General features: G+C 44.0%; 1 long non-coding RNA gene across 1 annotated transcript; it reads left to right on the top strand.

The window, feature by feature from the left end:
• The first annotated feature begins 319 nt into the window (after positions 1 to 319).
• LOC135965362 (uncharacterized) lies at positions 320 to 2,981 on the top strand. The gene is made up of 3 exons (XR_010578234.2): positions 320 to 463; positions 2,223 to 2,432; positions 2,856 to 2,981. It is a non-coding gene; the product is annotated as an uncharacterized lncRNA (long non-coding RNA).
• The last annotated feature ends 10,084 nt before the right edge of the window (positions 2,982 to 13,065 follow it).

Here is a 13,065-nt window from a genome sequence, read left to right as displayed (position 1 = left end):
GGCTCATGTCTGTAATCCCAGCACTTTGGGAGGCCGAGGTGGGTGGATCACTTGACACCAGGAGTTTGAGACCAGCCTGGACAACATGGCGAAACCCCTTCTCTACTGAAAATACAAAATTAGCTGGGCGTGGTGCTGGACACCAGTAATCCCAGCTACTCTGGGAGAATCGCCTGAATCCGGGAGGTGGAGGTTGCAGTGAGCTGAGATTGCACCATGGCACTCCAGCTTGGGTGACAGGGCGAGACTACGTCTCAAAAAAAAAAAAAAAAAAAAGGAGACAATTCAGCATTCATTAACTTTGTCTTGGATGTTGCAGGGGAAAATGCACTCAAAGGACCCTCTCTGAAGACTTGGTTGACTTGGTTGGGAGTGGGGGCGTGATGACCGATAGTGTCTTTTCTGCCTTGTCCTTGTTTCTCGGCTGTATTTCCGGAACTGGAGCAAGAGTCAGTGTTGAGAGGTAAGGAGAGAAGTTCCGTAAAGACAGATTCAGCATCTCAGAGATTTCAAAGGAAGGTCACCTGCTTGTTTGCCAAGGTAGGAGGGAAAGTAGGACTGTACAAAGTTTCTACTGAGAAAAAATGTTTAAATAAAGGTGAAAAATTGCCACTTACTCACTCTGCTTACCTTGTGTCAAGCAGGAAACCAGGTTCATGGCAGATGACAAACACCCAGTTTTCTGAGTCAGTATTCTGTAGTATTCTTTTATTTTTAAATTAAAATCATGAATAGTCATGAATGAAGGGACTTGATTTTAGGCCTTTGGGGGGGGGGGGAAAGTCAACCATATGTCTGAGTTTTAAAAATGGTAACATCAAAGGTTTTGAAGAAAGTTTCAGAGAGAGAAAGATAGAAAATATAGATAGAAAACAGTTTCCTGAGTAGATGTGCATTTTAATTTTGGCTTCCTGGCTCAATCTCTTAGCAGTTACAGGATTAGGATTTGGGGCAAATTCTCTTCGCCCAAGTTTCCTGAAATGCACGGTGGGGACAATGATAAAGGCTTGCTCTGGGTGCAGGAAGAATGCCTAATGTGGCTTGGCATATAGAAAGGGCTCAATGCATAATCCCTACTATCAGTGTTCTTGTTGCTGCTATGGTTACAGTCTCCTCCCCCCATGTTAACTGCAGACCCTCTGGCCCTTACATTTTGAGCTTATCCTTATGAAAAGTCACCACGCTGCCAGTAAAGGAAATGGCCTGAAACCCTGTTCTCCGATATTGTTCAGGACATAGTAGCCTGTACTCACTGCCTGTTTACTCAAGCGAAAGGGCTCAGACTGCTTCCTCTAATGGTTGCAGAGAAGGGCTGAAGCTTTGTCAGCTGAGCCTTTGAGATCCGGCTGGCTGTGAATGAATAATTAAACTCCTGCCAATGCAAAGGTACTGTGTAAATTCCTTAAAGCGGCCTCCTGTTTTCTCTATCAGGCTCCTGGCTCACCCTCCTCATCCGATGTGTTGTTATGTAGCCAGAAGCCTGAGTTTCAAGGCTCAAACGCCACTCTTTCCCTTGTCGGCTGTTTCTCAATAGTAGTTGTGTGTTAGCTTTGCCAGGGAGGCCCTGGCCACCACAGACCCGGCTGAGAGGGGCTGGATGAGGGCCCACTCGAGCTAAGTGCAGCCAGTTCCTGTCTTAGCAGATTGCAGGAAGAGCCACTCCAGCAGAACACAAAACAGAGGAGACAGCAAGGGCCTTTTCTGCATATTGATACCCTCGTGGAAGGAGGGAAGGAGAGCCACAGTCCTGTGGAAAACTTGGCCTATTTGTATAACATCCTGCTACTGGAGGGCCAGAATTCATGGGTGGAGAGGTACTTTAAAACAAACAAAAGAGCCACTCCTGAAAGTGTGCTAGGATTGAACAGAGGCCAAGTCAAATCCCAGCGTGTTCAGAAGACATTAACTGTGTTTCCTGTCTCTACCCATCAGCGGTGCCATAGACTATTTCTCCAGGATTTTTGAATCCTAGGATGACTGATTCTCAGCGTAGATTCCCAAAGCTCAGCCTCATAGGCTGTTCAAGTGGAATCACACACAACATAGCTCAACTGTGCAGAGAAAAGAAGGCCCCTTTTATTGTTTGACCTTGATCCTGAGCCTCCTCCCACCTGTGAGCAAGAGGAAACAATTAACTTCTAAATCTGCCATCCAATCATTTAATGATCCTATGAGGCAATGCTTGGTCTTTAAGATTTTTGCATCTTCTGTATCTTTCCCAGAATGTTTTGCAAGATGACTTTTGGCTGGATGGGAGGAAATCAATGGCTTAATTGGCAGAGAAGAAGATATGGGGTCTGCCATGGCTTGGACATTTGACCCCTCCAAATCTCATGTTGAAATTTGATCCCCAGCATTGGATGTGGGGCCTAATGGGAGAAGTCTGGTCATGGGAGTGGATCTCTCATGAGCAGCTTGGTGTCATCTTTGAGGTAATGAGTAAAGTTTTGCTCTTTTAGTTCCCATAAGAGCTGGTTGTTAACAAGAACCTGGCACCACCCCTCTCTCTTGCTCCCTCTCTCCCCATGTGATCTCCACACACACTGGCTCCTCTTCCCCTTCCTCCACGATTGGAAGCCTTCTGAAGCCCTTACCAGACGCTGATGCCAGCACCATGCTTCTTTTCCAGCCTGTAGAATTGTGAGCCAAATAAACCTCTTTTTCTTTATAAATTACCCAGGCTCAGATATTCCTTTATAACAACACAAATGACCTAAAACAGGATCCTTGGGGATGGTGTCCTTCAGCTCCCTCCTGGGGTGATGGCCCCTATGCCTCTGATTCCTAGCTACCTTGCTGACCTTTTGGCCAACAGTCTGTGGCTAGAGAACTCATGGTCTGTCTCATGCCCACAGGGATCCGTAGCTGACCTCCTGTGACTGACCAGCCTTCCATTAGCTCTGCCTGACTGCAGACCCTCCAGCCCTGACAAGTCCTCCAGCAGCCCATTGGCCTGAGCACCCACTCCTGCCTCTGCTAAGGTATCACCCCTTCCCACTTAGCAGGCCCTGAGGCAGTTCTTGACTCAGAGCTGGAGAGGCAGAGGACCCATGAGGAGCCTGAGAAAACTATACCTCAGGGCTTCCCCTCCCTAGCCACAGTGATGCAGCTGAGACCCTGGCACAAGTATGTGAGTACAAGTAGTTTATTTGGGAGGTGATGCTGGAAAATGTGGTAGGGAATAAGGAAGTGAACAGGGAAAGGAGATGCCATTAGAGCTTATATTATCAAGCAAATTGCTACTGTGAGCACCTGGAACTTAATTCCATCCCCACTCCTCCTGGGAAGACTCTGGGAAACCATACAGAACATGCCTCAGATTTGTGGGCATGTTAATAACTCATAAAGTTAACTATGAATGTTAAATGGAATTTGCATGCAAAGCAATTAGCACAGAACCTAGCACATAAGGGCTCAGGAATCATGTGCTGTTCCTTGCTCCCCCACAGAGCTTCCTGCCCCCCCAAACTCCTTCTTGCCAGTTTTTTTTATTGCTCCTTTGGTTCTTAATTTTTCTTAGATTTTCTCTTAGGCTTTGACCACTTCTTTCTGTCCTTCACCCATTTTTATTTTTACTCTCTGAACTGAAGGCAGGTATCCCCCAAGATCCAGTCTTAAGCTTTTGACTTTTTCCCTGCTAAGTGAATTCTTCCACACACAGAGTTAATAGGAAAAAAAAAAAATACTCAAGACTCTTTGAATGCAAATCCGTAGAATTACCCTTGGGATATATGTTCCATCCCACCCCCAGGCAGGGGACAGACACTGTCCATGTTAAAATAAAACTTTGTCATATGAAACATTTTAGAAAGTGTAGTAGAAACAGATGGGTGAACATTTATAAGTTTGGTAACATGAAAAGTTGTAGGCACTGGGGTTGGTGAGTAGTCTCATACCATTTCGGTGGTATGTGCCTGTAGTCCCAGTTACTCGGGAGGCTGAGGTCAGAGGACTGCTTAAGACCAGGAGTTTGAGGATTCAGTGAGCCGTGATTGTGCCACTGTCAGCCTGAGCAAAATAGCAAGAACTGTCAAGAGAGAGAGAGGAGAGAAAACATAGAAAAATGCTGATACCAGCTAAGGAGAAAAGCAGGGAACTTTCTACTTGATTAAAAGCTTGAGGTTGATGGAGGTTTTTTAGATGCTAACTGCTAATTGAGAGAAGCGGAACTGAGAGAGGTGACCCCAAATTCCACTACACAGGAAAAAAGAGAAACTGGGAGCAGTATCTATGTCCAAGTCAGAAAAAGAGGAAAGAGGAGGAGAGGAGGGCCTCATTCCTCCTGAGACAACCTTGTGGGAATGGGAAAGGAGCAGGAGCATGACCCAGTCTGAACGGCCACTTCAGGGCTCAGGGTCTAGCAGGTTTCCATAAGAGCTGTGCATAGGGATTGTTGAGGATTTCAGCTATCTCTCCACCTAGGTCAGATGTCTGGGATCCACAGCTTCAAATTCATTTGAAGCTGAGTGATGTGAATCATATTGGGGAGATACCTGGGTAATGTAACCATGCTTCCTCAGACCTAGCAACCAGCACTGTTCATGCTGAGTGGTGGAGATCAGGTGCGCATTAGGAGGCTCACTAGAGAACTCAGAAGAATAAGGGCAACAGGTGGATCTCAGGGCTCCCTGTACCATTCCTATATGACGTTCCTTCCTATCCTGCCATTTTACTCTTCAGGTGGCAAAGAGCGAACACAAGGTGGTCTGGGGACAGAGACAGGCACCACATCTGCACTGGCACAGGACTTCAACTCTTAACGAGGGACTTACACTTTGATGTTGCCTTGCCGAACTTGTCATCCCACCTCTAGGCCCTTTCTGATGTTCCTACCAGAGTGCTCTGTGTCACCTTAGACTCAGTCTATGTGATATTCAGCTTCTTTCCCAAGCCAGCCTTTCCTCACCATATCAATCTTTCTGTTGTTGGCCCCACCATTTGTCAAAATTCAGACGAGTCACTTCTACTCTAGCCTTTCTCTTTTTCTTCTCAGTTGAAACTTTCATTAAAACCTGTCTCTTCTGCCTTTGAATTTTTCTCTGAGTCATTCTTTCTTCATGTCAGCATCCACCAGCTTAGATGAGGAAGCCCATACTGTATAACAGACCTTTCCTCCCCTCCAGTCTTAACCTGTCCATTGCTTTCTGCCCTCTACTGTCTTCAGCCCCTCCCTTCCCCAGAGCCTACAGCAACTTCCCACTGGCCATCTTTAGTTGAATTTCCCATCTTGGAGAAATCACTGCCCTGTAGATTTTTTCCCTTCAAATGGTCTCATATTCATCTTTTCCACTGTAGTCCCCTTTAATCCTAGCACTCATCACCTGTGCACCCAGTTACCATTGGCCTCCTTCGTTTCAATTTCTCCACTTTACCTTACATTCCACTCCTGCACAAATCTTGCTTAAACATCATTTCACCAAGCCACACCTCAGCTCAAGAGTGCACAGTGGTTTACAGTTTCATATCACATCAAGTCTAAACTGCTTGATTGTTATCACCTGGCCCTGAACCCTAATTTTCCCAGCCATCCTCACCTTTTCCCTCGTCCAAGCTGAGTTTCCCTCAACCCTCTGTTCTGCAAGCATCCTGTTCTGAGTCCTAGTTGTATGGCATTGCTCAGCCCTCTGCTCAATCAAAGACATTTAACTTCTTAAGATCTATGGGATCTTTTATGACTATCTGTCCACTCCCATCCATGCTCTATCAAGGTTAAAACTAGGGTGTTGGGAGAAACAGGTCAGATTCCATGTGGGCAGGCTGGGACTAGGAGTCCATGAAGCTCCACAGAGGAAATTGAACATCAGGGTCCAAAACACAAGCCTGAGAGAGAGTCCACTATACCAAGGATGTCCTGTGGGGCTCAGAGTGCAGGAGATAAGAGTCAAGCCTGGGAAGCAAGACCATGGCAAAAGGCTTTCAGTTCTAGGAGAGATGCAGGCGTCTTGGGTTTGAAAGATGTTCAGAAGTTAGAAGTTCAGTTTATACAAAGGAAGGCCAGATAGAAAGAAGACAAAGGCAGGAGACTGTAACAGAACCAGGAGAATCACTTGGCAGGCTGACCAGTGACCTGGGTGGGCTGACCGATGCAAAGGTCTTGCCTTTGCCATGCATGTTTTGTGTGTTTACTCGAGCTCCATGGGTAGATAGTCTCCAAACACAGCCATCCTAAGTTCCTGCTTTCACCTTTATGTCTGTTACTCTGCCATAGAAAGGTGGCATTTTTATCCTCTCCTAGCATCTGGGCTAGCGATGTGACTGTTTTGTCCAATGGAATATGATAGAAAATGACAATCTGGAACTTCTGAGCCCAAACCTTAAAAGGCCTGGAAGCTTCTGCTTCTGAAACTGACCCACTTGCTCCATAGAACTGATGTTTATGGTTTCTCTTGAATAAACAGAAATTAGCCCTCCCAGTCTTAAAACCTGAGAAAGTTACGTTTGTCTTATCTGAGTTCCTTTTCCAGAAAACCAACCACCAGGACTACCAGATAGTATCAAGAAACTGAAACTCACCAGATCACTGCCTCTGGACCATGAGATGTCAGATCCCTCACCTGTCATGATTGCCTAACTTACCACCTGCTTCCTGTCGACCAGCTCCTCTTCCCTACCCTTCTTAGTTCTTGTTTTCCCACACATCGTTACATTTCTTTCTTGCTCTATAAACCTCTTATTGTAGTCAGTTGGGGAGATGGATGTGGGACTGATCTCCCATCTCCTTGGCTGCAACACCTGATTAAAGCCTTCTTTCCTGGCAGTACTCATTGTCTCAGTGATTGCCTTTCTGTGTGGTGAGCAGCAGGACATAGGCCAAATCCATGGTATTTCAGCAACATTTCCTTCTTGGAACACAATCCCATATCGTAAGGAGTCCAACCCACATGGAAAGGCCAGGTGGAAGAGAGTGGAGACACTCAGTCTATGGTCCCAGCTTAACTCCCAGCTAACAGCCAGCATCAACCACCAGCCATGTAAGTTCTCCACTGTGGACATTCAGCTCAGCCAAGGCCCCACCTAGTCGACTAGAGTCCCAGCTGACATCACATGCAAAGAGCCACTCAGGTGAACCAAGTCAGCCTATAGAGTTAGAAAGAAAATAAAATGATTGTTGTTTCTAAGCTGCTAAGTTTTGGGGTGGTTTGTTTTTGTACAATATATGATTGAAACAGACCTTCAATAAATGTCTTGGCTTCTAGTGAAGGCTTTCTTTTGTCATCATTTATGACCTAATATGTTAGGAATCCAGAAGGCAAGATAACTGATATGCTGTCATGGGGCACTCATTTCTCAAAGATTTGGGTTGATACTGATAATTCTCTTTTCTGCTAGGTGCAACACAGATGAGCTCACCTGTCTGTTGGTTTTGGTTATATTCCATTTAGCACTTTATTTTAAATTACCAAAATTCCCTATTTTATGGGCAAATCTCATAATAAGCCCACATTTATGTTTTTCTCTCCTATCACTTAATGCAAAGTAGAAGTGCAACACACATTGCTGAATCGAACATTCATTTCCAAATATTCCCGCATGCATGTGGGACTGTCTTAAATATAGCTCATGTGACCAAATGATAACATCCATTGTCATTCAGCCTTATGTGTAATATGTTAAGTATTTAAAACTTCCTTGGAAAATAAACAAAAACCCACAACCACACACTCAAAGTGTTAAAAATGTGCTAAGATAAATTTGAAAGAAAATAAGATCTTTTTAAGATTTTCTTTTTCTTTTTTATTTACTTAAAAAAATTAATTTTGGCCAGGTGCGGTGGCTCACACCTGTGATCCCAGCACTTTGGGAGGCTGAAGGGGGCGGATCACTTGAGGCCAGGAGTTTGAGACCAGCCTGGCCAACAAGGTAAAACCCTGTCTCTACCAAGAATACAAAAAAACAGCCGGGCATGGTGGCACCCTCCTCTAGTCCCAGCTACTTGGGAGGCTGAGGCATGAGAATCACTTGAACCTGGGAGGCAAAGGTTGCAGTGAGCTGAGATCGCACCACTGCACTCCAGCCCAGGTGACAGAGTGAGACTCTGTCTCAAAAAAAAAATTTTTTTTTAAATTTTGTAGAGATGGGCACTATGTTGCTCAGGCTGGTCTCAAACTCATGGCCTCAAGTGATCCTCCCGCCACCATCTCCCAAAGCACTGGGATTATAGGCATGAGCTACCTCACCTGTCCAGGCTAGGTTATTTTTATTTAGAAGATTCAGAGGAGTGAAAATGAATAACAGCAAGTAACTATGAGTCAAAATCTGGTCCAGGAAGGAAAGGAACTTTGATTTATTTCTAACGACAACATATATATTAATAAAACCTTCAAATATCAAACATGTTTTTCAGTGTTGTATTTGTTTCCTGTGCTCGTGTGCCCAAGAAGGGGTTCAACTTTGAAATGGAGCCACATGCAACACAAATGAGGTCATCGAAATACCACAGATTTTCCTGAGGGCATTTAAATGCCTTCAAATGTTGTCTTTCTGGAATCAAAATATAGTCAGAAGTTTATTATGTTGCCATGTGTTAGAATTGTTGGCTTATGGAGACTTAATATGGAAGCTGGGCAGGATAAGGATTGATACATAAGGAGTGATGATCAACTGAATCTAAATGCACTGCAACCATGCATGAGATAAGAGAGCAGCAGGTTCTGTTACAATAAAAATCAGCATGCTCTTGAACTTAACGAATCAGAATTAGGGATGACTGAACCTGTTTGGTCAAAGAATATGCCATTCTTTAAGCCCAAACCTAATGCTTTGCTGAAGAGATCTCCTTGCCTTGAGGATCACGGTATTGCTCCTGATGGCTGTAAACTACTGGAAAGTCAAAATCAGTATCTCTGGGTTCCTCAGCATTAAAGGAAATCTCAGATTAAAGAAAAATGGCGTTTATGTAGTATTAGAGCTATTTAAAATAGGCCCTGTGGTGTGGTCTGGAAAAAGTGACTAGAGTACAAAGAGACTTATATTTCTAAGACTCTGCAGCCAGGGAATTTCATTGTTAGAATTAGGATCACATACAGCATAAGAGGGAATGAATAAGGGTGGGAGGTGGCTCGTGGAGGTGAGGAGTGTGCTTTGGGTCAAGATGGCCTGGTTTCCACAAACCAGGGTTGTGATCATGGGTAGGTAAACTACCTACTCTACTGAGTCTGTTTTTACATTTATAAAGCTAGAAAATGATAACAATATCTGACCTGCTTACCTCACATGATGTTGTAAGGCTCCACTGAGATAGTCTATGATAAAACATGTCAGAAACAAAGTATGAAGCACTACAAAAATATAAGATTTCAGCTACAATATCAACCTGGAGAAACATAAGCAGGAAGAGAGATGTTGGACAAATGTGCAAATCAAATAATTGAATGAATAAATGAATATACGATTGATGTCATGGTGCATATATATTAAAGTGAGTCATGGAAATTTACAAACAATTTCAAGGTAAACTTGATATGTAAGTTATGTCTTCAGAATACATGGATAAGCTTTATTGGGCAATTGGGATTTTGGAGACTGGAAAGAGAAAGGAGGATGAATGGATGAAAAGGAGAGAGGGAAGTCACATCAAATTAGCTAGAGTCCAGGAGACATTGCAGGCAGTATATACAAAGATTAGGAAGAGATGGTTGGAAGAATCAAGGGATAGGCTGAGGAACAGAAGGCAACAGGACACTGAGTCAATTGTAAGCAACCAGGTGCTGTTCCTACTTATTTAAGTCTTACAAACCACCCCATGAGGTAGGTATTATAATCCCCACTTTACAGAATGCGGGGGAGGAAACAGGCTCAGAGAGCCTTATCTGGCTTAAGGATATACATTAGTAGATGGAACTTATATAAAAACTCAGATCTTTCTGAAGTCCAAGCTTCTGTTCTTTCTTGTACGTCAGAGGTCAGGATTTACAAAGTAACGAGAGATCCCAGAAAGCTCAACCAGGGTGGAATGGTGGGGTGGGGTGGGAATAATATGGAAATGAGTAGAGAATACTGGGTAGAGAAAATTTCTCCTTCTTCACAACCTTATTTTGGTTTCAAAAGACCCAATTTCATCAAATTATTTTAGTATGCTTATTTCCTAAATAATCAAGCTTACACATGTTTTTTTTTCCTTCTCTCTTTAGCAAGAAGAAAAAAAGAAGATAATTATATTCAGGCTAACCTGCCTTTTTAAACACACAAATAACAACCTCTTAGCTCTCCCCTCCTTCCCCACCCAAACCGCCTCCTCTGGAAATAAACACATTACCAATGCTGGAGTTGCTGCATGACCAGAATTACGGGACAATCAACAGTAGGAAATGATATTGCAAATACAATTGAGGGCACAATACACAAACAGCCTTATAAAATTTCTCTTACAAAACTTCCTCTTACAGACATCTTCCCATAATTGCTGTGTGATGCCATTGGCCAAAGTATCAGGGCAGAAATAGAGAGCCTCCTGGTACTCATTATAATTAATTGGCTGTAATAGAAACTTTAAACAATTGGGTTCATGATGTAATTGTGACATGTACTTCCTTTGATGAAATCTTCCATGGGCTGCAGGAAATGGGTCAGTAAGGAAGTATACATGCACCAGGTGCACAAGATCCATGGAAACTTTAGTTTTCATTTTCCTACCCATAGGCCAACTCTTTTGCTATGTTCCTTTTCTAGGGAGAACTCAAAGAATTAAAAATTGGATTATAAGAAAAATAACCAAGAGTCTTCTGAAAAGTGCATGTGATAATGTCACTCAGGAGGTAAAACCAAGATCTCACAACATGAGGGATCTCCCGCGGATATTTCTCCAGATCTGGTTTTCAGAGCTCTTGGTGACTATCAATATCAATTGTTCTTTTTTCTCTTTCTTTCTGATCAAATGTTGAGCTGCGAAGAGATGTTCTTACTGTTACAGGAGCTGGGCAGCCTAGCTTTGAATCCCTGGTGACTTTACTTGAAAGCTACTTTACCTTCTCTGAGCTGGAGTTCTTCATCCTCAGATTGGAGCTATTTAAAGTACATGAGCTCGACCAATCCTTCACCTCTGCTGGGAGCTACAATCCATACATCCCACTGCATCTTTGCTGTCCCTCAACCTCCGACATCTTCCGTTTTCTCTTAGCCCAGCTTAAATTCCACAGCCACTCCTTTGCCTAAGCTCTCATCTCCCTTACCCCTTTCTCTTATCAGTTTTCTCTTGATAATTGCCTGACCCTGGTGAAGTCCAAAGCACCGCCTACTTTGTGCTTGCACCTGGGCCACTGAATGTGGCTGGACAACAGCATTGCCACACTAACTACTCTCCCTTTAAGTTCATGATTATGGACTTCAAGTGGGACCCTAATGCTGGTTGGTAAAGTCCTAGACCACTTACTTTCCACTGAAATAACAGAAGCAAGCAAATTAGAACTTAAACTTCCTTCCACCACAATGTTTACCACTCACCTGCTTCTGTGCTCATAGACTCTGCATTTACTTCTGTAACCATGAACAAACTTGCTGAGCTCCAGCTAAGGCCATTCCCTTTACCTGTGTTATAAAGTTATGGACCCTGTATCCTCTTATCTCTCACGGAATTGGCCCCAGCAATTCACTCCTCTCTCTTTTGCATCATCCATTTCCCACCCTTTACTGCATCATTACCATCGATATACATACTGTCTATCTTCAACCTCAACCAAAGCCTCTCTCCGGGCCCCACTCTCCTCTCCAGCTACTGCTTCATTTCTCAAATCTGTTTTTTTAGCAAAACTCCTAGAAAGAGTAGTCATTACTGGCTGTTTCCAATTCAATTCCCATTCTTTCTTAAACCCATGTCCTTTCAGTTCTGCCTTACCATTTCCAGTGCCTTCTACATTGTTGATTCAGCAGTCGGTTGGTTCTCAGTCATCATCTCCATTTACCTACAACAGCCTTTGACAGAATTGAAAAAGTGCTTCTGTGAGAAATGTCATCTTTATTTGGTGTACCAGTTACTAGGACTGCATAATAAATTACCCCAAAACTTAATGGTTTAAAATAACCAACTCATTCATTTTGCTCGTGAATCTGCCATAGGGACAGGGCTTCATGGGCACTACTCATTTCTGCCCCACTCCATGCCAGCTGGGATGGCTTGAAGGTCGGGGTCTGGAATGAGCTGAAGTTCTTTCACTCATATGCCTGGTGCCTGGGCTAGGAAGACTCAAACACCTAGAGGCTGGGACACTTAGGATCCTTGTGCCTGTCTGTCTCTGTCTCTCTCCGTGGTCTCCCCAGCATGGCAGCAACCATAGCATTGTGGCCAGACTTCTCACATGTAGGCTTGGGCCTCCCAGGGCATGTGTTCCAACAGAAAGAGGCCAGACAAAAGCTATTTTGCGGTGCTTTTGTCATCTAGCTTTGGAAATCATCCAGTTTCACTTTTACCATAGTCACAGGCCTGTCAGATTCCCAGGGAGGAAACATCGTCCCCTACCTCTTGAAGGAGCAGTGTTAACCTCACCCGGCAAGGGACATAGTGGTGAGGGCATCTTTAGAAAATCGACTCATCACGCCTGTAATCCCAGCACTTTAGGAGGCTGAGAGGGGTGGATCGTCTGAGGTCAGGAGTTTGAGACCAGCCTGGCCACGATAGTGAAACCCCGTGTCTACTAAAAATACACAAAAATTAGCCGGGCGTGGTGGCAGGCACCTGTAATCCCAGCTACTAGGGAGGCTGAGGCACGAGAATCACTGGAACCTGGGAGGCGGAGGTTGCAGTGAGGCAAGATCGCGCCATTGCACTCCAGCCTGGGCAACAAGAGCAAAAGTCTGAGAAAGAAAAAAGAAAGAAAGAAAAGAAAGAAAGAAAAGAAAGAAAGAAAGAAAGAAAGAAAGAAAGAAAGAAAGAAAGAAAGAAAGAAAGAAAGAAAGAAAGAAAGAAAGAAAGGAGGGAGGGAGGGAGGGAGGGAGGGAGGGAGGGAGGGAGGAAGGAAGGAAGAAAGGAAGGGAAGGAAATCGACCTATCACCTATGGCCTCTGGGGTACTACAGTCTCCTGACTCAGTAGGAGTTTCTTCTCATCTGACTTTAGGAATTCCTCTCAATCTTT

This window comes from Macaca fascicularis, chromosome 10, assembly GCF_037993035.2.
Source record: "Macaca fascicularis isolate 582-1 chromosome 10, T2T-MFA8v1.1".
Lineage (NCBI taxonomy): Eukaryota > Metazoa > Chordata > Mammalia > Primates > Cercopithecidae > Macaca > Macaca fascicularis.
This window is presented reverse-complemented; position numbering and strand designations above follow the sequence as displayed.